Consider the following 25,224-nt stretch of genomic DNA (forward strand, 5'->3'; position numbering starts at 1 on the left):
TCTTCACAGTTAGTCCAGATTCGTTTCCCATCAGATTTCATAATGCTGTCATGAATTTGGACCTTGGATGGAAGTAAAATAAAGACTGTCACCAATATAGAAAACATGTATTTTCTCTGAAAACCACTGCATTTGATGTTCAACTGAAGGAAGAGATTTGCTTTGCATCAAAGGGTTCTGGTCCGTGTTTTGGAATGTAGTGTATCTACAATATACAGTATGTTCATGGCAGTCGATATAATAAGAGCATAAAGAAATTTATTGCCATCTGGTATAGTTCATTAATGCCTAGCATCGCTCCCAATGCAAAATTGTGTTTGAAACATTAAGTACGATTTACAATCAAGGTCTTGGTTAATACTGACAACCACATAAAGAAGTGGCCTACAAAAATAGGCCACAATCAGCGTTGGCGACTCGCTCACCTGGCATATTATAACTATGGTCAATGTTAACATGAATGCTAGGCACTGATTCACTTCCTTACCTTCAGAGATTCAGCATTCAATGGCCTCTCATCCCTGCGCTAAATGGATTCTGTCCAGTTTAGCTTTTGTGATATGGAACCATCAGTCAGTGAAGTTTGGTACGAGCAGCGTCAAACTACCCGATGTTTACTATGGAGGTTAAACTAAGTAATATTCATCAATGTTGATGAATATTCATGTGCTTAAAGAAATTAGGACAGTGTGAATGTGTTGCCACCAGTAACAGAAGCTGGACTGTCTGGGGAACATATCGATGCTGAGCAGCTGTAATACCTACAGGTTAATATTACCTGCAGATAAAGGACAACAAGAGACAGAGCATTTAGCCACATTAACATAAATACAGTGTATGAATATAAAGATAACAAAAAACACAGGTCTGAAAGTGTCTCTAATATCTACAGTATCTGTCTTTCTGTCTGTCTGCCTCCGTGTACCTAAAACATGTTCCATTTGGACATTCAGTATCTGACTGGGGACTGATATGATCGATAGACCTATTGGTCTGGTTAATGTGTATTGTCTTGTGGAAAAGCAGCTGAGCTGTCTCTTTTGCACAGTGCTGATTTAGACTCCTAGTCACTGCAATCATCCATCCATTTTCTTCCGCTTTATTTAGCGGGTCACAGGGAACTGAAGCCTATTCCAGCTGGCATAGGGCGTGAGGTGGGGGACACCCCGGGCACGAAGCCAGTGCGCTGCAGGGCCACACACAAAGATAGACCACCACGCACACATGCACTGATTCTTACGTGCAATGTGGGACTAGCCAATTAACCTGAAGCACATTTTTTTTGGAGGTGGGAGGAAGCGTTAGAACCCGGAGAGAACCCATGCAGACATGGGGAAAACATGCAAACTCTGCACAGAGCGGGACTCGTACCCGGACACGCCATGTTGTGCGGCGACAGCACTACCCACTGCGCCACTATGCCGCCCTCACTGCAATCAATGTTCACTATTTGTCGCAGTTATTTCTTTGTTGAGTGAATGACGTATGAATAAATGACAGTCTGAACCTGGAAGTCCTGCTCACTGCTGCAGTGTTACGGCACATGTAAGCACCAAGCCCATACATGCGGTACTGTGTGTGATGCCCTGAGTTCTTATTCTCAATATTGAATTAAATAAATTACTTTGAATATTACTACTGTCCTTACTTTAAATAAATCACTTTGAACCGTGGTGTTTATATTCAATCTGACTAAATTTAGTGCAAAAATAATTTTATTTCAGGCTAATACATCATGCAGGAGTTTCAACATCAATAGTAATGTTACTTAGTTGTATTAAAAATGCAGAATGGTCAGATAGTCAGCAAATAAAAATAATATAAATGAAAATGCAGCTATCACTGAAGGCAGTAATAACAATATGAAATTCAATGAGAGGAAAGATACTTCTTCAATAAATTATAATTAGTCTGCTTGTTTACCCAAACTTCAGTAATGCTAAGTATAAGCACCTACAAATCTTCAAAAAGTACACTGGCTTGTGCCCTCTTGCGGCTACATTATCTTGGAAAAGTAATGATTACCCGTAAATTTAAACTGTGGGCCCATAAACTAAACCGGAGTATATCTATTTGAAAACCTTACAATATTAAATGTTGCTTTTTTCGTGTCTGAGTGTTGCTTGGAATTTTGTGGCGTTAAAATTTAAATTGCTGCTTCACACTATGCACGTCAAAACAAACAAGAACCAATGCAGTGACAGACTCCAACATCCCGCAACGTCCCTGATTTCAAAATTTTACCCTGACCTACTTGCATAGGTCAAAGATCAAAGCTAGTGCTTTTCATAGATCAAAGCACTAGCAGTGACCCACGTTCTCACTCACACTGGCCTTCTTCGTCTTCCTATCTTATCCGCTTCCTGACCATACAAAAGTTGAAATTTGACCTTGAACCAGTTTTCTCAAGGTCATCATCTCATTTTCATCTCCTTTTCCACCAGAGTAATGTGCTTTTTGTTTCATCTTTCTATCTACAACAGTTGCGAAGATATTTGATGGACTAACTAGCTAACGGACAGATGAATGGACGGATGAACGGACGAACACACAAACACTGACAGTCACAATACATCACCGCTTTGACAGTGGGATGTAACAACTTGTTACCTCATGCAATTGATGAGCTCCAGGCACAGATGATGTCTTTCCACCACTATCAGTAGCCAGTGCCAATGCCCCACGCCGCCGAAATACAGATTTTATATGCATATGAAGACTCTGAGGACATTTTCAGAAGAAACAGCAACAGCGTTACAGTGTTACCAATTTCTCATCAGTTTTTAACAGATCACGGATGGACAGTAGCAGAAGGGTCCCAACTGCAGATTATCACAGTGAAATAGGCGATGACTAAACACCAGCGGTTCATTCTGTGGAATTCATATGTAACTGTATGTTTTAATGTCCTCCTCATGTATCATGGCTATCTGTTGAAGAAGTTTATAGAATTAACTTTGTAAAAAAAAATACCGAAAACAGATGAAAAAATGGTTTATGTGGATGGCCAGATTAGGAAGGAAGATCTGGAAATAGAAATACTGGAGCACAAGTTAGTGGGGAGTGATGGTTACAGGTGAATCATGTTAACTATTAGAATGTTAACCGTTGTGACAATACAAAAACTAAGCTTGTATTTCTAAGAAATAAAGATGACCAAAGGAAATGCGTATTGTATGTTTTAATTACCCACTGTGGTGGTGACTTAGAGTCTGAAATAATTCTGGCAGATGGTGACCCTCACTGCTCTGCTGTCATGAATAGCAGGAATCATCCTGAGGTGACGTAGGCTCTCTCCTGTAATGTATAGTTGATTTATTAGAGTAAACAATGAAGACAAGTGAATTATTGTGCAATCTTTAGGTTACTGACCACCAGTGATGTGCGGTGAGGTTCATGGCTGGTGAGGCACTGATTTTCTCGTAATTAGATTTACAAACATATGAACCTACAGTGTAGCTTATTCCCCATTCCATTAGCAGCAGTGAATGGGTTATTTTTAAAGTCTCAGAGCAGAATTATTTACATGTACAAACTGTAACACTTAAATAAGAACATTTGATAAAAAACAGTTGTTACCAACATGTTTGTTTATATGTTACGTTTAATTGAACGTGGTACATGAAGTTCATGCACCACACCTGAACAAAATTAGCGAAAAAAAAATTGAGTAGAGAGAACTACGGGCCTCACATATTGCCTATTCTCAGCTGTTTCAGGACAGCTTAACTGAAGAAAGACGTTACACACGTGTAGTTGTTGACAAAAAAAACACGGAGCCATTGCGCAATCCATGGTGAGGCTCGGCTGGCTGGTGCCTCACCGCAGGTCTCTTGTCAGTATTTCAGCGGTAAATGTGAAAATTCAGTGTTTTAAGTGAAAATAACCTAAAATCGGTGATATTTAATAGAAAATAACTTTATAATACACATCACTGGATAAATATAACCATTTAATTTCTTTCTTTCAGCTTTCATTTTCTTTCTGTTATGATGGCAGGTGAGGTTGTACCTCACCTGCCTCCCCTGACCGCACGTTACTGCTGACCACATTAGAGTCTGTTACCCAGGTAAGACCATACATCTGAGAGTCAGGAACAGACCTAGATCTCCACATCAAAAATGTCATCTGCGGCATCACACATGATCTTGACAGATGTTAGTTTATCTGTGATGCAGTCTTTAACATACTGAAACAGTAGTCAGTCTACATGTACCTTGATTGGAATGTGAGTATCATCTATTCAATCAATTACATTGGGAAATCCTAAATGACATTAAAGTTACTAATCAGTTTGCAAAACAATGTCATTAAGATAATATAATTTCAAATGCATTTGTCAGATTGAATTTCACCTGCAATCCATCCATCCACCGAGTCACAACGTCCCGAGTTGAGGTCAGCAGCTCCCCATCCCCACTATATACAGTGTGGATGCTGCACTGCTTCCCCCTCCTGAGACGCCTGATGGTGGACCAGAATTTCTTCGAAGCCGTCTTGAAGTCGTCCTCCAAGGCCTCACCGAACTCCTCCCACGCCCGGGTTTTTGCCTCAGCAACCACCAAAGCCGCATTCCGCTTGGCCTGCCGGTACCTATCAGCTGCTTCAGGAGTCCCACAGGCCAAAAAGGCCCGATAGGACTCCTTCTTCAGCTTGACGGCATCCCTTACCTCTGATGTCCACCAACGGGTTCTGGGGTTGCCGCCACGACAGGCACCGACCACCTTACGGCCGCAGCTGCGGTCGGCCGCCTCGACAATGGAGGCGCGGAACATGGTCCACTCAGACTCAATGTCCTCCGCCTCCCCCGGAACGTGAGTGAAGTTCTGCCGGAGGTGGGAGTTGAAACCCCTGACAGGGGATTCCGCCAGTAGTGAGCTGGGCTATTGATCTCACGGTGTGACTGAACAGCGTGTGTGCGCCGTGGGGACTGAAGAGAGCGCGGGAGCCTCAGAGCGTGAGTACTGTGGCTGGAGGGAATGCCCTCGTTACCCGGACATTGTGGTCGTAAAGTCGGTCGGTCGTAAGTTGCATAGGTCGTAAGTCAACGACTACCTGTATGTGTATATATATATATATATATATATATATATATATATATATATATATATATACACACACACACACGCAGGAGGGCGTGGGCGTGGTTTCGAATCCCAGACATGGCGGGCACTATCCAGTGAGGGTCCTTAGGCAAGACCCTTAATGCTATACGAGCCTACCTCAAAAATATGAGTGAACACAATAATGACATACCGGCTCGGACGTCGCCCGGGTTAACAAGGTCCGCGTCAGATGCTAGGGAACCAGGGCAATCTGATGACAAATGGGCTACTGGAACAAGACACACATGGACAAGGGCGGAGAATACGGAGTTGTTGGAATGCTACTACACAAGTAATCCCAGAGAGAGGGGATATATGGGGCGGATGTGGGACCAATGGATGCTTTGAAACCCACAATCAAGGCTAACAAAGAAACAGCTGTTAGCCCAGTGTTCCAAAATTTGTAACCGAAAACTGCTGTCACAACTAGAGATCGATGAAATACTACAACAATGCTACGGCAAGGGGGAGCCAGGACGCCAGGTCAGCGGGGGGATATCACCCCCCCCACAATCCGTGATTGGGTACCAAGCCCCAAGAGACATACACAGCCTCAATACAAGAGCTGCTGACCTGCGAAGGAAGATCGTGACCCAAATGGAAACCTGGAGCTTCCGACAAATACCGAAGCTAAGTTGTCAAGTACCTTCAGAAGATCTGCTAGAAGATGTGAATGCTGCAATAAGAACCATCCCCACAGGGAACATAACTGAGACCAACAAGCTGATCCACAGTACAGCAACAGTAATCCTCGAGATGCTGGGATATAAGATCAACACAGGGCAAAACAAACAATACTCCTCACCCCAACCACTACAAACAAAGCTCCTCACCATGCATGGAGGGTTTCACCCCAAGTCCAGCATCCTGAGGCTGTACACTAAGCGGAAAGAGGGAGGCCAAGGACTAGTGAGCATCAGGGCCACTGTCCAGAATGAGACATCAAAAATCCAAGAGTACATCAGGAAGATGGCCCCAACAGATGAACTGCTCAGTGAATGCCTTAGACAGCAGAAGCCTGAGGAGGAGGAGGAGACGACATGGAGGGACAAGCCCCTACACGGCATGTACCACCGTCAGATAGAGGAAGTGACTGATATCAAGAAGACCTACCAATGGCTGAATAAAGCTGGACTGACAGACAGCACAGAGGCATTGATCATGGCAGCACAAGAACAGGCCCTAAGTACAAGGGCAATAGAGGCCAATATCTACCACAGTAGATCTGACCCAAGGTGCAGGCTATGTAAAGAAGCCCCAGAGTCAGTCCAGCATGTGGTAGCAGGGTGTGAGATGCTTGCCAGCTCAGCATACATGGAAAGGCACAACCAAGTAGCTGTGATAGTGTACAGGAACATCTGTACCCGGTATGGACTAGAAGTACCCAAATCCCAATGGGACATACCACCAAAGGTGGTTGAGAACGGCAAGGCTAAGATCCTGTGGGACTTCAGCTTCCAGACCGACAAACAGCTGCTCGCTAACAAACCGGACATAGTGGTGATGGACAAAGAGCAGAAGAGAGCAGTGGTGATAGATGTGGCGACTCCAGCTGATGCCAACATCAGGAAGAAGGAACACAAAAAGATTGAGAAATATCAAGGGTTGAAAGAACAGCTGGAACAGATGTGGAAGGTCAAGGTTAATTTGGTCCCCGTGGTAGTAGGAGCACTTGGGGAAGTGACCCCCAAACTGGAAGAGTGGCTCCAGCAGATTCCTGGAACAACATCTGAAGCCTCAGTCCAGAAGAGGGCAGTCCTAGGAACAGCTAAGATACTGCGCAGAACCCTCAGACTCCCAGGCCTCTGGTAGAGGAGCCGAGCTTGAGGATGACACACAGATACCACCCCACAAGGGTGAGAGGGACATTTTATATATATTATATATACATATATATGTAATCGATCGGACGACCATTCGCTTTGCCTAAATACTAAATGTAGTATCCTGCAACACTTAGAAGCATAGAAGAAGCATACTTTATTAGTCCCAAAACGGGAAATTCTCTTCTCACTCACCAATGCAGGGTTAGACATGCACATATATGGGTTGTATACAGGCCCCTGAACAAACACATAACGGGCCTGTAGGCATGCAGTTGTATATTGAGGGAGGCAGACTGAAGGTCGCGTGAGGGATTGCGCCCCAAAATGAGCAGCTTGTGTGTGTGTGGGGGGGTTTCTCAAGGGTGCCTCGGCAGTGGCTGGGAGTTACGCTGACACCTCCCATTGTCAGCTCACACTCCTGAGGATGTCTTGGCAGGAATCGAACCGCCGAAGGCTGGGCAATGTCTGGTCTTCAAGACGTCTGCTCTACCGCTGAGCCACTGTTACCTCTCACCTTAACCACAAAATGTGCTCGAAAACAAATTAAATATATTGTCTTTGTTTTATATCAATATTTTTACTTCCCCACTTATTTTAATCAATACCCTTTCTTAATCTTAATGGTGAGAGAACACAACTGGTAAATTGTATTTGCTGTTACAGATTAGTTGATATAATATAATCTGTCAGAGACTGTGTTCTGCAAGCAACGTGTTCCTAATAATTTTATAAGATGTTAAAATGCATCAAATGTTTACCTCTGCACTCCGTCAAAAGTTGAACTAGTTCAAAAATTTCTGCACATGATTGATGCAAATCTACCGTTCCACCACATCACAAAGGTACTCCATTGCAGTGGTCCCCAACCCCCGGGCCGCGGACTGGTACCGGTCCGTGGGCCATTTGATACTGGGCCGCACAGAAAGAGAAAATAATTTACATTACTTCCATTTTATTTATTTCTGTCTGAAAGACGTTTTATTTTGAAAAATTTCCCAATTCTCTGTTACATCCGTCTACGTCAGTGGTCCCAAACCACCGGGTCGCGACCCGGTACCAAATCGCGGAGTAGATCGAACGCCCGAAACACACTTCAGGTGTCATTGTCTCCCGTTACTCCTAGATCAGCGGTCCCCAACCACTAATTCTCATTATTTTAATTATTATTATTTGATTGACTTGTCCACCCTTTTATTGGAAATGATCAGTATTTCTCCTACGTTGAATGCACTGATTGTATGTCGCTATATTTCAAAATAAACCTCAGCAGTGCAGTCACTTGAATCGAGTTTTTAATATAATTATTTCTTAAGATTATTTAGTTGACAAATGTTGATTGTCAATTTATGACAAAAAAGGTTGTTTACTGTCTGTTAATGTCTGCATTTTACATTAAACCACTGCGGATGATTTATTATTAGATAACAGCTGTCCTGGCGTCATTAACTATTATCGAGCAAATAAAGAACCGTCCGTGAAAATATCGTCTTAGATGAAACCGGTCCATGGCGCAAAAAAGGCTGGAGACCGCTGCTCTATTGGATTGAGATCTGGTGACTGTGGAGGCCATTTACATGTAGTGAACTCATCGTCATGTTCAAGAAACCAGTCTGAGATGATTAGAGCTTTATGACAAGGTGCATTATCATGCTTCATTTAGGCTTTGGCATTGCAACAATGTCCAATTGGTACTAAGGGATCCATATGTGTCAAGAAAATATCCACCACACCATTGCACCACCACCAACAGCCTAACTGTTGATACAAGGCAAAATGGATCTATGCTTTCATGTTTTTGATTCTAAATTCTGACCCTACCAAGAAATTGGGACACATCAGATCAGGCAAAGTTTTTCCAATTTTGATGGAACAGTTTCCAGTTCTTAGCTGGCATACGTGGCAGCCGGTGTGGTCTTTTGCTGCTGTAGCCCATCTGCCTCAAGGTTTGACGTTCAGAGATGCTCTTCCGCGTACTTTCTGTGACTATTTGAGTTACTGTTGCCCTTCTATCAGCTCAAACCAGTCTGGCCATTGTCCTCTGACCTCTGGCATTAACAAGGCTTTTGCCCACAGAACTGCTGCTCACTGGAAATTTTCTCTTTTTTGACCATTCTTTGTAAACCCTAAAGATGGTTGTGTGTGAAAATCCTAGTAGTTCAGCAGTTTCTGAAATACTCAGACCAGCCTGTGTGGCACCATCAACCATGCCACATTAAACATAATTTAAATCCCCGTTTCGATGCTCGATTAGAACTGCAGCAAATCGTCTTGCCCATGTTTGCAAGCCCAAATGCATTGAGTTGCTGCCATTCGATTGAATCGAAATTTGCGTTAACGAGCAGTTGGACAGGTGTGGTTAATAAAGTGGCCGGTGAGTGTATATCATGTGCAAAATGAATTATTGCATATTATATCGATTTCAACTCAAATAATGTTACGTACGTGTCATTATCTGTATGGTGCTATATTTTTCTTACAAGCTGAATGTTAATTCATTTCCACTGGAAGCTTGGAATAGATTATTCCTAAATGGATGGGTTTTAGTTAATCTGAAAAAGCTAACTTAATATGTCTGATAGCAGGATGAAAAGAGAGACAGCAGACTGAAATAACATTACATAATTGTTCAGTGGTTCACGCTGAAAGACGACAAGTTTTCATTTCCGGGGTTTACAGCAGCTAGGGAGCCTGGCTCAGCTCAGCATCTCAAGCATGAGAATCACAGCATCCTTGTGGTTGTTGCTCGGTTGAAGTCTTTTAATCTTTTGGAGTGGTGAGTCTTGATGGAGCCTTGACCTTACTCCATCTGCTCACATTATCCCAGCTCATTCTCTCTGTCTCTCTCTCAGTCTCTTGTCTCAATTTCTCTCTTTCTTTCTTACTCTCCTACGGTCTTGCTTTAATTTTCTCACTCTCCAGGTATTTTTTGAGTAAAGGCACAGTTATCAATTGCTGGAGAAATAGTTTCTGATAAGATTCACAGATGAACAGCGTGTCTGCCCATGGGGCTGTTGTGTCTATTTGAATAACATTATTTGGAACTGGCCACAGATTATGTAATACAACGCAGACCCCATTTCTTCTAAATGCATGGATGGTCTTCATTTTTAACAGCATTGCTCCAGCTTTCTTTTATTTTCCTAACAGCACTCCACATGAATCTGCGCATATCAAAACCCTCCCTGAATGCTTTTTATTTTTCGCATTTGTCAGAAGTCATTAAACGATGTTCAGCCAACAGGCTGCAGTGACTCTTCCTGACTTTTAGATAGATAAATACTTTATTAATCCTGAAGGAAATTAATAATGAATGTGGTTAGCTGCATAATTAGTAATAACATTAATATATTCATCTTTAGTCAATATTTTCTTTCACTTTTAAAAAAATAGCAACCATGTTTACTTAGGCGACACTGAACAACATCATCTCCCAGAACAGGTGCCTGTTTTGAACTATTTCGCAACAACAAATATGTTGAAAAAAAAAGAAAATGTCAAATCAAGTCAATCCTTCCTTTATATAGCACAGAAAATGTCACCACAAAGCACCTCTGAAGAAGACCAGGTCTAGACTGACTGATTCTGCAAAGGCTCAAAATCCCCTAGAAAGAACAGCATGGAAACAGGTGAAATTGAGTTGACAAAGAGAGATATTTTGATTTGTAAAATCACGTTTATACATAAAAGCTAAATTACAAGATAATCACGTTGACATAAAATCCAAAAGAGATCAACGCAAACAGAAATTCACATCTCAAAAACAATGGTAGCCCAGATAGCCTTTTCACTCCGTCCTGGAACCACCACGGATCCGCCACCGGCTCCGCCACAGATCCGTGAAACGGGCCCGGAACGGAGTCCACTTGCACAACGCGACGGATCTGGAGTGGGCAAGGCCCGCGGACCCAAACCAGATCGGGCGCGGCGCCGATCCGGATCCATTCATGAAGCTGCTGACCTGGTGTGGACCCGGTCTGAGACCATTCATGAAGCGGCTGACCCGGTTCCACCTCGGTCCGGAACCTTTCATGAAGCGGCTCATCTGGCGCAAATCCTTTATTTAAAATGGCTCATTTGGACATAACTAGCAAAAGAAATATCCAACATCAACGTTGTTCTGAGAAAGCTTGAATACTTCCCTTAACCAGTCTGCCCTTATTAATGCTGTAAATGGAAAAATGAAACGTAACCATGAATTGTATCCAAAGCATTTTACTGCCACATCTCTCTGGGAAATCAATTACAAAAGAATATGATTGATAATCCTGATAGGAAGACATAAAAACCAAACATGACAACATTGCTTTGACGTGGGACTGGTGGGTCCTCATCTGAAGTACCAGGATGCCTCCGGAGTTCCCCTGTCAGCTGCGAGGTTGAACCGGCAAATCGCATGTCTGACTATGTCTTCTTCAGTCCCAACACAGCCTTGTCTCTTTTACAGCATCTGAAATCACACAAACACATTTTTACACAAAATTCCATGAACTCAAGTTTCAAGTTTATTTATTTTTATATAGCCCAGATTCACAAACAATGTCTCAAAGGGCTTTACAATCTGCACATGGACGATATCCCTCTGACCTTTGTGCACTGCAAGCAGTGCGACCCTCGTATCGGATAAGGAACAACTCCCCCCAAAACCCTTTTAACAGGGGAAAAAATGGATGGGAGAAACCTCAGGAAGACTGCAGAGGAGGGACCCCTCTTCCAGGAGTGGACAGACGAAGCAATAGATACCGCATGTACAGATTAACAACACAATAATAATAACAGTAACAATAACAGTAACAATAAATGTATAACAAAGGCATGCCGATCCATCCAGTAGAGCGAGTCACCACCAGCCGATGAAGCACACAGAGGTCACCGATTGCCGAGGATCCACCACTCTGAGGACAGACCAGACAGTGCCTAAGTCATTCAGCTCAAAAAAGTTAAAGTCAAGGTTACTCTGGCAAAACCCCAAAACCACAGCAGAACCAAATGAGGCAGAACCAGCACTCCCCTAGTGGATGGTGAAACAGGACCACTGTACAGCTTGTGCTATCGCCAGCCATGGAAGCAGACAGAGGTAGCCGATTGCCGATGATCCACCACACAGAGGCCTGTGAGAGAGAACAGCAGAAGAAGGGAGAGAGACAGAGATAGCAGAGATAGCAGGGGCGAGAGTGGTGCTAGAGGGACCAGGATAGCAGAGGATTAATGGGAGGCAGGGGCCTAACTAAGAAATCCTATGACTCGTCGGCAGGACTAGGCTAAACCTAAACATTGAGACCGCCATCCCCGATATTACTTATTTGTTAGGTCGAACAGATATGTTTTGAGTCTAGATTTAAAGAACTCAGACACCAGTTGTAATGTTTTAAAAAGATGTTTATAACCTTTGGCTTATCAAGTGACATTCTGCTGCCTGACATTAACCCCCATTTGCATTGTTGACAAAGCTCAGCAAATCTCATGTTTGAAGAGTGAATTTAAATCTATAGCCAGATACTTGTTGGTTTAACTCAGTGTAAATGCTGAAAACATGTTGTTCTAATTTTATCTTGTTGCGGCTGGTGAATGACCAACTGACGAAACAGCCGCCGCAGCGTGGGCTAAACATCGTATCGCTGCACACTGATTGACACTTAGTCATATTTGAGTGCCCGTAAAACAGACAATACAGATTACCAAAATGTCAAATGCATTCAATGCATGCAGGGCAATTCAATGCATGCAGGCCAAATGCATGTAGGGCAGCAGTGGCTCAGCGGTAGAGCAGATGTCTTGAAGACAGATCGCCAAGGCATTGGTGGATCGATTCCCATTCCAGCTGCTCTATTGGGGCACACTCCGGGAAGCTGCTGCCCGTCACTCTGCCTCCGATATACAGCTTGATGTGTGTATTGTGTACTAACTGCATGCTTACAGGCCCCCTTGTGTGCTGTGGTTGTTTCAGGGGCTTGTACATACATACTGTGTGAAAAACTAACACAAAAATGTAACACATGTACACCTGAGTGATAAATGTAATTTCCCCGAGGGGATTAATAAAGTATATCTTCTTCTTCTTCACATTACCGTACGTCCAAAGGTGTTCAAAGCGTTCAGGTTAGTGGCATTAATTATTAATTTCTGAAGACACACCTATAGTGCCACTCCTCCCACCACAAGGCAATATCAACACATGCACAATCAAGGCACCTGCAAATTGGTCTAAACTCATGGATGACTTGACAGCTCCCCTCACACCTGAACTGAATTTATTCTCACGGGGTCCTTCAGGACTGAATTGAACTCGCTGAGCAAGGCATGTAGCTAATGTTCAGTTCTCCCCACCTCCCAGACATAAAAACATCGTCCAAAATTTAAAGCTAACTTTAGCTAGTTACCTTAATAAGTTTGTGAATCTCTTAGGCTAACGCTGATGCTAGCTCTGTACCTTTAGCAAGCCTAACTTACCATAATTTAACATTTCAGAAACAACAAAACAAGTGGCCTTTACCTATTGTTACGAAATCCGACTTGCGCAGTAGGAAAAATAAGCAGAGCGGAGTATATATCTATTTTCTTTATTGGACATGCGCCTGCTACGTCACCGGAACACTCGCACAGTAATCATGCCGCACTAGACATGTCAAGCCCATCACATTTACATACACACACAACAGAACTACTTATGCTCACAACAGGATGTACCAAAATAAGAGTTTCACATACTTATGCTTAACATCTATGATGAATATAATTTTACCAGTAAGACGAAAGTACATATGAGATATATTTGAGTGTCGTCTACTTACAGAATTTACCTTGTTCAGCAGCGTCCTCATCCAGCGTCTGTGGGTGGAGAAAGGTGTGTACATAATGCGGTCATCCAGGCTCATAATGTATTGACCAATCACGGAACCCCTGCATGTCTCGGTCCGACACAGAACTGGCGTCGGCGTCTTGGGCGAGGAATGTGAATGAATGAATAATAAATTTATAAACCTTATAACTGTCAAGCATAAACGCCTCTTCGACGTGGAGCCGTTGTACATCAGAAAATAGCCGATTTTCGTCACAGGGACATGCCCCCCAGATAGACGTCTCCCTGCTCCAACACACCTGATAGTTTGAATGAGGATCAGGTGTGTTGGAGCCCATCATCGATCAGCTCCAAATCATCGGTGTCAGGTGCTATCTTGGTAGGGGCATCCGCTCTGCGGATCCGCCTGGCATCCGTACCGAGTCCGCTGTATGATGATGCGCTGGCATCAACCGGGTCGTTTCCTGTGTGCTTCCCTGAATGAGTTAGCCGCCAAGGTGGAACTTCCCATGTTAAGGGCGGATCTGCCCAGGCGTCGGGTGCTATGTGGGAGTTTTTTCAACTGTACTGTGCATTTCCTGAACAAAGGAAACATCTAACTTTTCAACATTTATCAAACTTATAACAACTCAGCCTTGAATGTCATGTTGTTAACACGTACAAGGGGTTCTTTTGTGGGATGAAAGCAATGTTCTTAAAAAAAGGATGTGTAAGAAATAATACTATACCAACACCACCTGTGTTACGCGCTCCGGGCACAGTGGATTTTCTTTGGGGGATTGTAGCCTTGCTTGGGGAAAAGGGGAATGCTGTTTATCAAGTTTGTCCATATGTTCTAAAATACACTGTGCCGGGAGCGCGTAACGCAGGTGGTGTTTGTATAGTATTATTTCTTACACATCCTAATTTAAGAAGACATATTTTGCCCTCTGGTTATGATGGTCCCAATTCAGATCAACGATGAGGTGAACATCACGCTCACGCTTAAAATTAATTACTGCGATTACAAGGTTTATGTCACCAGTAAGAACATGAAATGTTTCTGGTGTGGGAAGAAGGGACATCTCATGAGAAGGTGAGTGTCAGCCGTGAATGTGGCTTCTTACGCGACTGTTGCAGCCTCTGGTATTGCAGCACGGGCTCCACGGCCATTGCCTTGTGCAATTCCAACTCGATCCCCCGCTGAATTGCCAGCCATCAACCCAGAGGCCACGGTTGACAGTACAAAGGTTAAACAGGACAAGAGGACAGCACAAGTTAAACAGTAGCCGGCCACCCACCCGCAGAATAACACGCAGGACATGGATTACATCACCGAGGATAGACAGAGTGATTTGGTGGAGGCTGAGGGGGCCAGAGAGACAGCCGCCAGGATGGTATAATCTTAGCTGGAGAAGGAGAAAGAGGAAGAGATTGTGATAGAGGAATTATGAATTGAGGAATTATTGAAAATAGCTCCTAAAAAAAACAACAAAAAAAACTCACACAAGAAAGAATAAAGCAAATTGGTAAAGACACACCTGAGACATCTACTGATACAAGTAGCTCTGAGAACAAAAATGAAAACAATCTGAAAGAAGCCATAACAGAAAAATATGATTCACAAAAGATGAAAAAAATCCTGCAAGACAGAAAAGGTTCGAGGCCCAAATAAGAAAAATTATTTCCTGATCTCAACATGTTTCTAAATACCATCCATTGTTATTTAAAAAAAATCCAGAAGGAAGTGACCAACTAGTTTCTACAGGCAAAGAGGTTAATAGATTGAATAAACTAATAACAAAAGTAAAAAGCATGATTGTGAAGAGCAATTATTTGTTTGATTTTTTTATTTTGGTCTGCATTTTTAAACCTGTTTTAAGTACTTGTTTGTTTGGGGGGTTTTTTAACTCCTTGTTAACATGTGTGGTTTAAAACTGGGCACACTGAATCTGGGGACATGGGGTTGGGAAAGTCAGGCTGCGTTCACCGACTCCTGGGTTGTTGTCTTCAGTACATGTTCCCCATCATGTAGTTGGTTCATTCAAAGCACAACTAGAACCAAGGCAGTCAGAGACTGCAAAATTCCGCGACAGCCCTAAATTAAAAATTCTACTCTTACCTACTTTCAGGGTAAGTCAGAGTAAGTCGCGGGATGTTGCAGTCTCAGAATTCAAACATTTACCCTGACTTACTTTTGTAGGCAAAAGCTATATCAAGAAACTATGTCTACAGTACAACATCCCGCGACGGGATGTGGTAAATCAAAGCATAGCTAGATCAAAGCATGAGCTAAAGGCATTCTGGAGAGAAATCTGCTGCCTAATGTCAGAAAGCTTGGTCTCAGTCACAGATCACAGGTCTTCTAACAGGATAACATCTCAAAAACACTCAAGAATGGCTTAGAGAAAAGCATTGGACCATTCTGAAGTGGTCTTCTATGAGCTCAAATCTAAATCCTTTTGAGCATCTGTGGAAAGAGCTGAAACATGCCATCTGGAGAAGATACCCTTCAAACCTGAGACAACTTGAGGAGTATGCTCACGAGGAGTGGGCCAAAATACCTGTTGCGAGGTGCAGAGGTCTCATTGACACTACATAAATTGTTCAATTGCAGTGATTGCCTCAAAAGGTTGTGCAACAGACTATTAAGTTATGGGTACCATCATTTTTGTCCAGGCCTGTTTCATTAGTTTGTTTTTTTTAAATAATTCTGTTGACCGACAATTCCAAAGTAGTGTCTGATTCGGATTGTTTAATTTTAATACATTTTTATTCATTGCTAATTTGGTAAGTTTCAAGTGATTTTGGTGACCATTGTGGGTTTTTCTTTCATTAACAGAGGGGTACCAACACTTTTGTCCACATCTGTACAAGCCCCTATATGATACCTCTCGGCATCGCAGTCTCGGAAGACCATATATAACTTGTGCCAGGGACTTTAGGGTTTGCTGCAGCCTTTGCTGTGGCTGAAAAGACCAATGAGAGAGAGGCAGACTCAGCCGCAGGTGATACACTTGTAGGCTGGTCACGGAGTTGTTGATGGTATGGCGTTTTCCGGTTGTTTTTGTATCCTCCTTGTCCTCTTTGCTTCGTGCTGTTGAGCCAGGGTGGATTCATACGAGAGCAGCCCATTTCGGAGTGCCTGTTGCCACTGAAGGTGGTCCTGTGCTACATCCTCCCATGTGGCAGGACTGATGTTGTATGACTTGAGGTCATGCTTGCAGATGTCCTTGTAGCGTAGCTGAGGGCGACCAATTGATCTCTTGCCAGATGACAATTCTGCATAGAGGATGTCCTTTGGGATACGACCACCGTCCATCCGTCGAACATGGCCCAGCCAGCGGAGACCACACTGCCTCAGAAGAGAGTACATGCTGGGAAGCTGCGCTCTCTCCAGGACTGCTGTGTTGGTGATCATATCCCGCCAGGTGATGCCCAGTATGCGTCTAAGGCAGTGTAGGTAGAAGCTGTTTAACCTCCGCTCTTGGTGGGAGTACAGGGTCCAGGATTCACTGCCATACAGTAGTATACTGATGACACACGCTCTGAACACCTGTACCTTTGTGTGGAGAGTAAGCTTTCCATTGTTCCATACTCTCTCAGTGAGCTTCCCAAAGGTAGAGACATCTTTACCGATGCAGCCACTGAGTTCAGCATTAAGGGACAGGTTGTCAGTAATGGTGGATCCGATGTAAGTGAAGGTGTTTACGGCTTCCAGTGTGTAGTTGTTGATGGTGATAGAGGGCGGATCTCCAGTGCCTTGACCCATTGTTTTGGTTTTGTTTAGACTGATGGTCAGGCTGAAGTCCTGACAGACTTGGGTGAACTGGTCCATGAGGGTTTGCAGGTCTTCGTGGGAGTGTACTACCACTGCTGCATTGTCAGCAACCAACATATCCTGGATGACAAGTGGCCTGACCTTTGTTTTGGCTTTTAGATGGGAAAGGTTGAACAGGTTGTCCTTGTGTGAAGGTAGACTCCCTCAGTCGCTGTACCGAAAGCTTGGCGCAGGAGGAGGGAGAAGAATATACTGAACAAGGTAGGTGCCAACACGCATCCCTGCTTGACACCGCGGCAAATTCTGAGGGGGTCTGAGGTGGACCCATCAAACTGGATGGTGCCTTACATGTCAGTGTGAAAGGACTGGAGGATGCAGAGGAGTTTGGGGGGGCAACCTATCTTTTCGACCAGCTGCAAGAGGCCACTTCTACACACAAGGTCAAAAGCTTTTGTTAGGTTGATGAATGCCATGTAGAGTGGTTTTCTTTGCTCTGTGCACTTCTCCTGTAGCTGTCTCAGAGAGAAGATCATATTGGTGGGAGACCTTCCGGCTCTGAACCCTGCCTGAGATTCTGGATAGATCTTCTCCACAAGAACCTGGAGTCTGCTCAGTGCAACTCTGGCAAAGAGTTTGCCAGTAGTGCTGAGAAGAGAGATACCGCGATAATTGTTACAATCATGCCTGTCTCCCTATTCTTGTACAAGGCGATTATGGTGGAATCCCTCATGTCCTGTGGGACAGCACCTTCGTTTCAGCACAGACAGAGGAGCTTGTGAATTTTGTTAAGGAGAGCAGGCTTCCCACATTTTAGGAGTTCCGCTGTAATACCGTCACTGCTAGTGATTTACCGCTAGTTAGGCTGTCCACCACCTTGCTTAGCTCCTCAGCTGTTGGTTCCATGTCCAGCTCTTCCATTACTGGTTGATGCTCAACATGACAGAGGGCTGCATCAGAGATAGTGTTGTCGCTGGCATAGAGCTCAGAGTAGTAGTGTTTTACCCAGTGTTTGAGTTGTTTAGAGCGGTCTGTGATGATTTCACTGGCTGATGATTTCAATGGAGCAATGGGGCGATGTGAGGGTCCAAGCGCCTTTTTAATGCCGTCGTACATGTCTTTGGTGTTAACAGAGTCCGCAGCAGCTTGAATTTTGCTACAAAGCTGTAGCCAGTAGCTGTTGGCACAGCGCCGAGAGGCTTGCTGGAGTTTCATGCAGAGTCTTGGCATTGGGCGTGCATTTATAGTTGGTCAGGGCAATGCGTTTTTCTTCCAAGATCGAAGCCAATACAGGGGCATTGGCTTCGAACCAGTCATTGGACCGTCTCATTCTTTTGCCAAACACCTTCAGGGCTGTACTGTGGATGGAGTCCCGTAAGCCATCCCAATACTGCTGGGCAGAGCAACACTGGGGTAGGTGGGGGAGGGATTCCTCTAGGGCATAGAGGTAATCAACAGCTTTGATTGGGTCAGCTGTCTTGCTGCTGTCCACATGCGGGGGCCCTTTAGTCTTGGCTCGATGGATATTTTTACTCTACAGCAGACGAGGGAGTGATCTGTGTCGCAATCTGCACTGTGAAAGCTGCGGCTCTGGAGGACACTTCTGAGATCAGAGCGCCGTGCTATGATCAGGTCCAACTGGTGCCAGTGGCCAGACCGTGGGTGTCTCCAAGAGACTTTGTGGCAGGGTTTAGACTGGAAATATGAGTTGGTGATGCAAAGGCTGTGGTGTGTACAGAACTCTAGGAGATGCTGCCCATTCTCGTTCATTTTACCAGTGCCACGGTGACCCAAGCAAGAAGGCCAGGAGTCACGGTCGGCACCAACTCTTGCATTAAAGTCACCAAGCAGGTAAAACTGATCATGTTTGGGGATGTTTTTTATGGTCCCTTCAAGTACATCGTAGAATTTGTGACTTAGCTAACAAACTTGGAACTGTCAGTTAGGTAGGACTTATACCACATCAGTGCTGACCCCGCTTATGCTTGCTCTGGAGGGCATTGTTGCTTTTCTATCTGTAAAGCGCTTTGAAATGTCTTCTGATATGATTCAGCACTATATAAATAAAAGTTGATTGATTGATTAATACCAATCGTTTTGTCCAGTCGTACCAATATAGTTTTGTGGTCAATTGTGTCAAAAGCTGCACTAAGATCTAAGAAAACCAGCATATAAGTCCTCTGTGTGAAGTGGTTAGAAGATCGTTGCTAACCTTGACAAGTGCTGTGTCCGTACTATGATGTTCCCTAAAACCTGACTGGAAATTCTCAAATAAACTTTTGGATTGAAGGTGTGGTGGGGGTTTCGTTTTTCTTAAGGACAGGAGACAGTGTAAAATACAAGATATTTATTTGTCAATTCAAATCATGTCTAGGTTGAGTAGCAGTACAATAATATCATCAATAGGTTGAGTATGAATCCAATAACATCATCGATGATATTGACAGACAGACAGGTTCAACAAACAGACAAGTTCAACAAATACTTATCTAAGCATGATGAGAGCTCTGGGGACGCTGAAAAAGTCCTCCGGTGTGTTGTTGCAGAGTACTCCTGGGTACTAAAAAACTTCAAGGACAAACTAAAATAATGGATCACATCTCTTTTTATACTCTAAAGGCGTAACTATGGGAGGTGTGAATCAGTTGTTTAACTTCATTCCCTCTGCTCTCCACTAACCTTTCCCCCATTTTCAGTAGGTGCATCATGACCTCAAGAAGTTAGCAGAGACATCTAGTCGACAGTTTCACATGGCTGATGACATAACCTAATCAGTCACGCGGACATTTAGTGCAGACAAAATTATTAACAGATACTGACATTTACGCAAACACTTCTAAAAACAGGTTAGATTCTTGCAGAATCTTTCATGACCTCGAGACTTCCTGGGGCCGTTTCTCCCAAGTGCTGAAAGATTTGACACACACACTCTAGATTTTTGAGTCAAGAAATAATATTATTTTATTATATTATTATATTATTTTATTGTATTATTTTATTGTATTAAAAACTTTACACCACAAAGGAAAAAAAAAACTGATTAGCAACTACTTTCTCCAAGATCTTAGATAAGAATGGGATATTTCATATTGATAATTATTTAGAACAGCAGGGTCCAGGTTAGGTCTTTTGAGAAGTAGCTCGATACAGCTACTATAAAGGACCCTTATACTGAATGGTGTGATGGTTTATGGCTTCAGTGCTATTGGGCTGGCCCTCTGTGGCCCGACAGCTGGGCCTGGTGGGGCGGGCTATGTGTCGCCTTCCTTCCCTGCTATGGTGCCGTGGTGGTGCATCTCTGGGTTGCTGTTGTTGTGGGGAGGGTTGATGGCTTTGACCGGTTTCTGGTTGGTCAGTGATCCGGTTTGCGGTGGTCGTTGATGGCGTTGATGATCACTGGACGCCTGTGGCCGGGCTTGGGCCCTGGTGGTCGTGGCCGGATTGCAATGCTCTAGGGCCCTGCAGCCTCCCCATATACGACCCACTTGCCCCCCCTGGGGACAAGTGGACTGGCTTGGGACTACCGTTGGAGACTGGCTGCTTGGTCTGGCCCTGCCCCTCGGCTTGGGTAGGATTATTGGGGTCCTGGGCTTGGTTGCGAGCATTTGTTGGTTGTTGATGGTTGTCGGCGATTGCCGATTAGGGGTCGCTTTTTGTCGGTTGTGGCCATTGACTCACCACGGGGGCGGTAGTGACCAGGGTGAAGCGCTGCTGTGGGGTTGGGGCGATGTGTGGGCCATGGGGGCTGGCCCCGGGGTTGAGGGGGGAATCCGGTGGTACGGAGTCGACGCTGGTTTAGGATGGTTGCTGGGTGGCTTGGCTTCTCCCCTGTGGACCTTAGCTCCTGATTAGCTTTGGGTGCTGCACTGCTCATTTGCTGGCCTGTTGGGCTTGGTCAGCTTGGTGGCATGTGTCAGGCCACTGCTGTTGACCAGGGGTCAGCTGTTAGTGGCTGGTGGTCTGTTTAATTTGCTGTACGCTGGGTTGGGTCTCCTTACCAGTGCCCCCTGGGCTTGTCACGGGCGCCTTGGCGGTGGCAGCCACTGCCTCATCTTGGTCTCTGGGTCTGCGTGGTTCTCTGCGACAATACATCCCGCTTCAAAGCAGCTATGTATTGTAATTTTCAGTGTTCATCCATCCGTCTGTTCGTCCACCAAATGTCTTCACAACCATGGCAGATCGAAAGATAAAACATAAAGCCCATTACTTGGGCGGCAAAGGGGATTAAAATGAGATGAATACCTTGACCTTGAGAAAACTTGGTCAAGGTCAAATTTCAACTTTTGTACACTCAGTAAACGGATAAGATAGAAAAACGAGGGAGAAGGCCAGTGTGAGTAAGACCATACATCAAAGCTAGTGCTTTGATCTATAAAAGTAGGTCAGGGTAAAATTTTTAATTCAGGGGTGTTACGGGATGTTGTACTCTCTGACTGCCTTGTTATATTTAGAAAGTGGCTGCTAAGTAAAGGTAAGGCTGCCTTGATGAGCTTTAATTTAATTGGATCTAACATACAGGAGAATGGTTTAGCTGAGGAGAAAAGACATCCATAGAACCAAAAGGTTCAAGAGTCAGGTGTATGTTTTCCGGATCTAAGGGATCTGGAGAAGATCTAGATGTGGTGGAGGATAGGATGCCATTAATTTTGTCACTGATGAGCAGGATCTTATTATTGAAAAAAATAATAAAATCATTGCTGTGGAGACTTGATGGAATACTAGGCTCATACGCACTGTGGTTCTTTGTCAGTCTGGATACAGTACTGAACAATAATTTGTGATTGTTTTTATTGTCCTCTATTAATGACGAATACTAGGCTGCTCTAGCAGAACAATGTGCCTGTCTGTACTTATGTAAACTATCTTGCCACCTAGAGTGGTGTTGTCCTGGTTTAGTAGAATGCCACTTCCTCTCAAGTTTCAGGAATGCTGCTTTAATTGTTTGGTGTGGGAATTAAACCAGGGAGCTCGCATCCCCTGTTTAATAGTCTTAGTGGAGCAATTAAATCTAAGGTTTTTTGCGGAGGTTCTGTTATATTGTCAACAAACTCATCAATTTGAGATGGACTAACATTAACTGAGTTAGGGAAATGACCCAGTGTGTAGTTCAGCTGCAGGATTAAATTAGGCATACTTGGAATTTCTTCCTTGAATTCAGAAACAAGGAACCTCACAAGGTTGCGACTGTGGAATCAGCACTGCAGCACTGGAAGCCGCCACAGAAATTGCAGCCAACGGCTGTTTAACCTTTGTGCTTTCACCTCTATCTGGCTTGTTATTTTGCGGCTCCGGGTCAGCAGTTGGCAACCCAGTGGGGGATGGAGTCGAAAACCCACAAGGGCGCCGCCCTCGGGCCGCAGCAGCGATGGCTGCCACAGCCGCTTGAGAAGCGGCTGCCACCGACTTTGCAGCAACTCCTCGGAAACCACTGTCATTGTTGAGAGTGTGCAAAGACGCCACACTCTCTTCGCTTCCTCTTAACAAACTCCTAAAATTTAACCGTGGTTAAATTATGTTACACAAAAGCATGTGCAAACATATAAAACAAACAAAAAAAATAGAGTGAGTAGATGCCACACACTTCTTTCTCTTCTCAGAACAAAGCAGAGAGAGAGAGATTTTCAGCTATTCAGATAGTCATGTTCAAGAAAGAGAGGGGTATAGAGCAGTGGTCCCGAACTATTTTTGCGCCACGGACCGGTTTCACCATTGACAATATTTTCACGGACTGGCCTCATTTGCTTGATAATTGTTAATGACGCCAGGATGGCTATATATGCTCTTCTGCGCATGCGCGAGCAGGCTGCAGTTTCCTCTGCTCAGAGCGAATTTGTTTGCATAATTTTGCGTTTTTTTCTATGTTTCTGCGTGTATTTTTCTAGCGTAAATTTAGATAATGTATAGTGATATGTTAGTGTACTCCAGGGAGGAGTTGATGTCCATGAGGGTCAAAGGAGACCCAGCAACACGCGATCTCATCCCCGCTGAGCTCCGACGGAGATATCGCGGATGCCGAGCGGGTCGAGTTGAAAGGACTAGACTAACGGCTAGAGCCGCTAACCGGAGGAGAGTCAAGCCCTCCGTCCCCTCCGTCATCACGGGGAACGTGAACTCTCTACCCAACAAGTTGGACGAACTGACGGCGCTGTGCAGTACTGATCATCGCTATCGGGAGACCAGCTTGTTGGTGTTCTCTGAGACGTGGCTAACTGGCGACGTGCCGGACACTAACGTCCGACTACCCGGCTTCTCCTCCGTACGAGCGGACCGGGACACGAACACCGCCGGTAAGAAGAAAGGAGGTGGATTAATCATCTACACCAACGATAGATGGTGCCATCCGGGACATGTGACGGTGAAATCAACACTGTGTAACCGCGACCTGGAGCTAACAGCTGTTAGCATCAGACCCTACTACCTGGTGCGTGAATTTTCACACGTCATTGTCCTCACCGTCTACATCCCTCCACGTGCGGACCCTGAGGCGGCACGAGAGACCATCTGTGGGACCACCTCTGCTCTTCGAACCCGGCACCCGGAGGCGCTCGTCATTATCACCGGTGACTTTAACCACGTCACCTTGGACTCATCTCTCCCCACTATGGTCCAGTGTGTAGACTGTCCCACACGGAAGAACAGAACCATCGATCTGTTCTACACTAATGCTAAGGAGGCATACACCGCCACCCCCCTCCCTCCACTAGGTAAATCAGACCATAACCTAGTGTACCTACAGCCCACCTACATCCCGCTGGTGAAACGGCTGCCAGCAACAACACGACAGGTCAGGAGGTGGTCCCCGGAAGCAGAGGAGATGCTGAGGAACTGCTTCCAGACCACCGACTGGGATGTTATTGTGGGCTCACATGGGGAAGACATTGAGGGGGCAGCTCAGTGTTTTACAGACTACATGAACTTCTGTGTGGACACCGTGGCCCCTGTCAGGACAATCAGGTGTTACCCCAACAACAAACCATGGGTAACCAAGGAAGTCAAGGCTGTCCTGAACAGGAAGAAGCGGGCGTTCAGGAGCCATAACGAGGAGGAGATGAGGAAGGCCCAGAAGGAAGTGAGACTCTGCCTGAGGGAGGCCAAGGAGGCGTACAGGAGGAAGCTGGAGAAGCAGCTGGGGCGCAACCAAGTGCGGGAGGTCTGGAATGGGATGAGAACCATCACCAGACACGGGAAAGGGCGCAGCACTGTGGAGGGGAATATTGAACGAGCGAATGAACTTAACAGCTTTTTCAATCGGTTCAGCTCCCCCACCACTCCCGGCTCCTCGTCCCAGGCCTCTCCTGGCCTACAGACCTCTCCTGACCTACAGGCCTCTCCTGGCCCTACAGACCGCTCCACTGATGCTCCCTCCTCCTGTGCTTCCTCTCCTTCCACCCCTGCCACTTCTCCCGAGCCCACTCCAAGAACTGCGAAGCTCAACGGCCCCACCTCAACCACTGGACTTCCAACCTCGCCACAACCTCCTGCTCCCACCACGACCGAGACCATCATCACTGCAGACCTGGTGACGACAACGCTGAGGAGGCTCCGCCCCTACAAGGCGGCTGGACCAGATAAGGTCTCCCCAAGACTCCTCCGAGCCTGTGCTTCGGAACTAGGGGACCCCCTGCAACAATTGTTCAACCTCAGTCTGCGGCTGGGGAGGGTCCCGTCACTGTGGAAGACCTCCTGCATTGTCCCTGTACCCAAGAAAGGACGCCCTACTGAGCTCAACGACCACCGACC

The 25,224-nt window shown here is 45.0% G+C and overlaps 1 protein-coding gene across 1 annotated transcript in view; it reads left to right on the top strand.

Moving 5' to 3' along the window:
* The window catches only part of si:ch211-186j3.6 (neural-cadherin), a 593,489-nt gene that overhangs the window by 1,460 nt on the left and 566,805 nt on the right, over positions 1-25,224 (top strand). The gene's annotated exons all lie outside the window — the stretch shown is intronic.

Source organism: Antennarius striatus, chromosome 1 (assembly GCF_040054535.1).
Source record: "Antennarius striatus isolate MH-2024 chromosome 1, ASM4005453v1, whole genome shotgun sequence".
Classification (NCBI taxonomy): Eukaryota; Metazoa; Chordata; class Actinopteri; order Lophiiformes; family Antennariidae; genus Antennarius; species Antennarius striatus.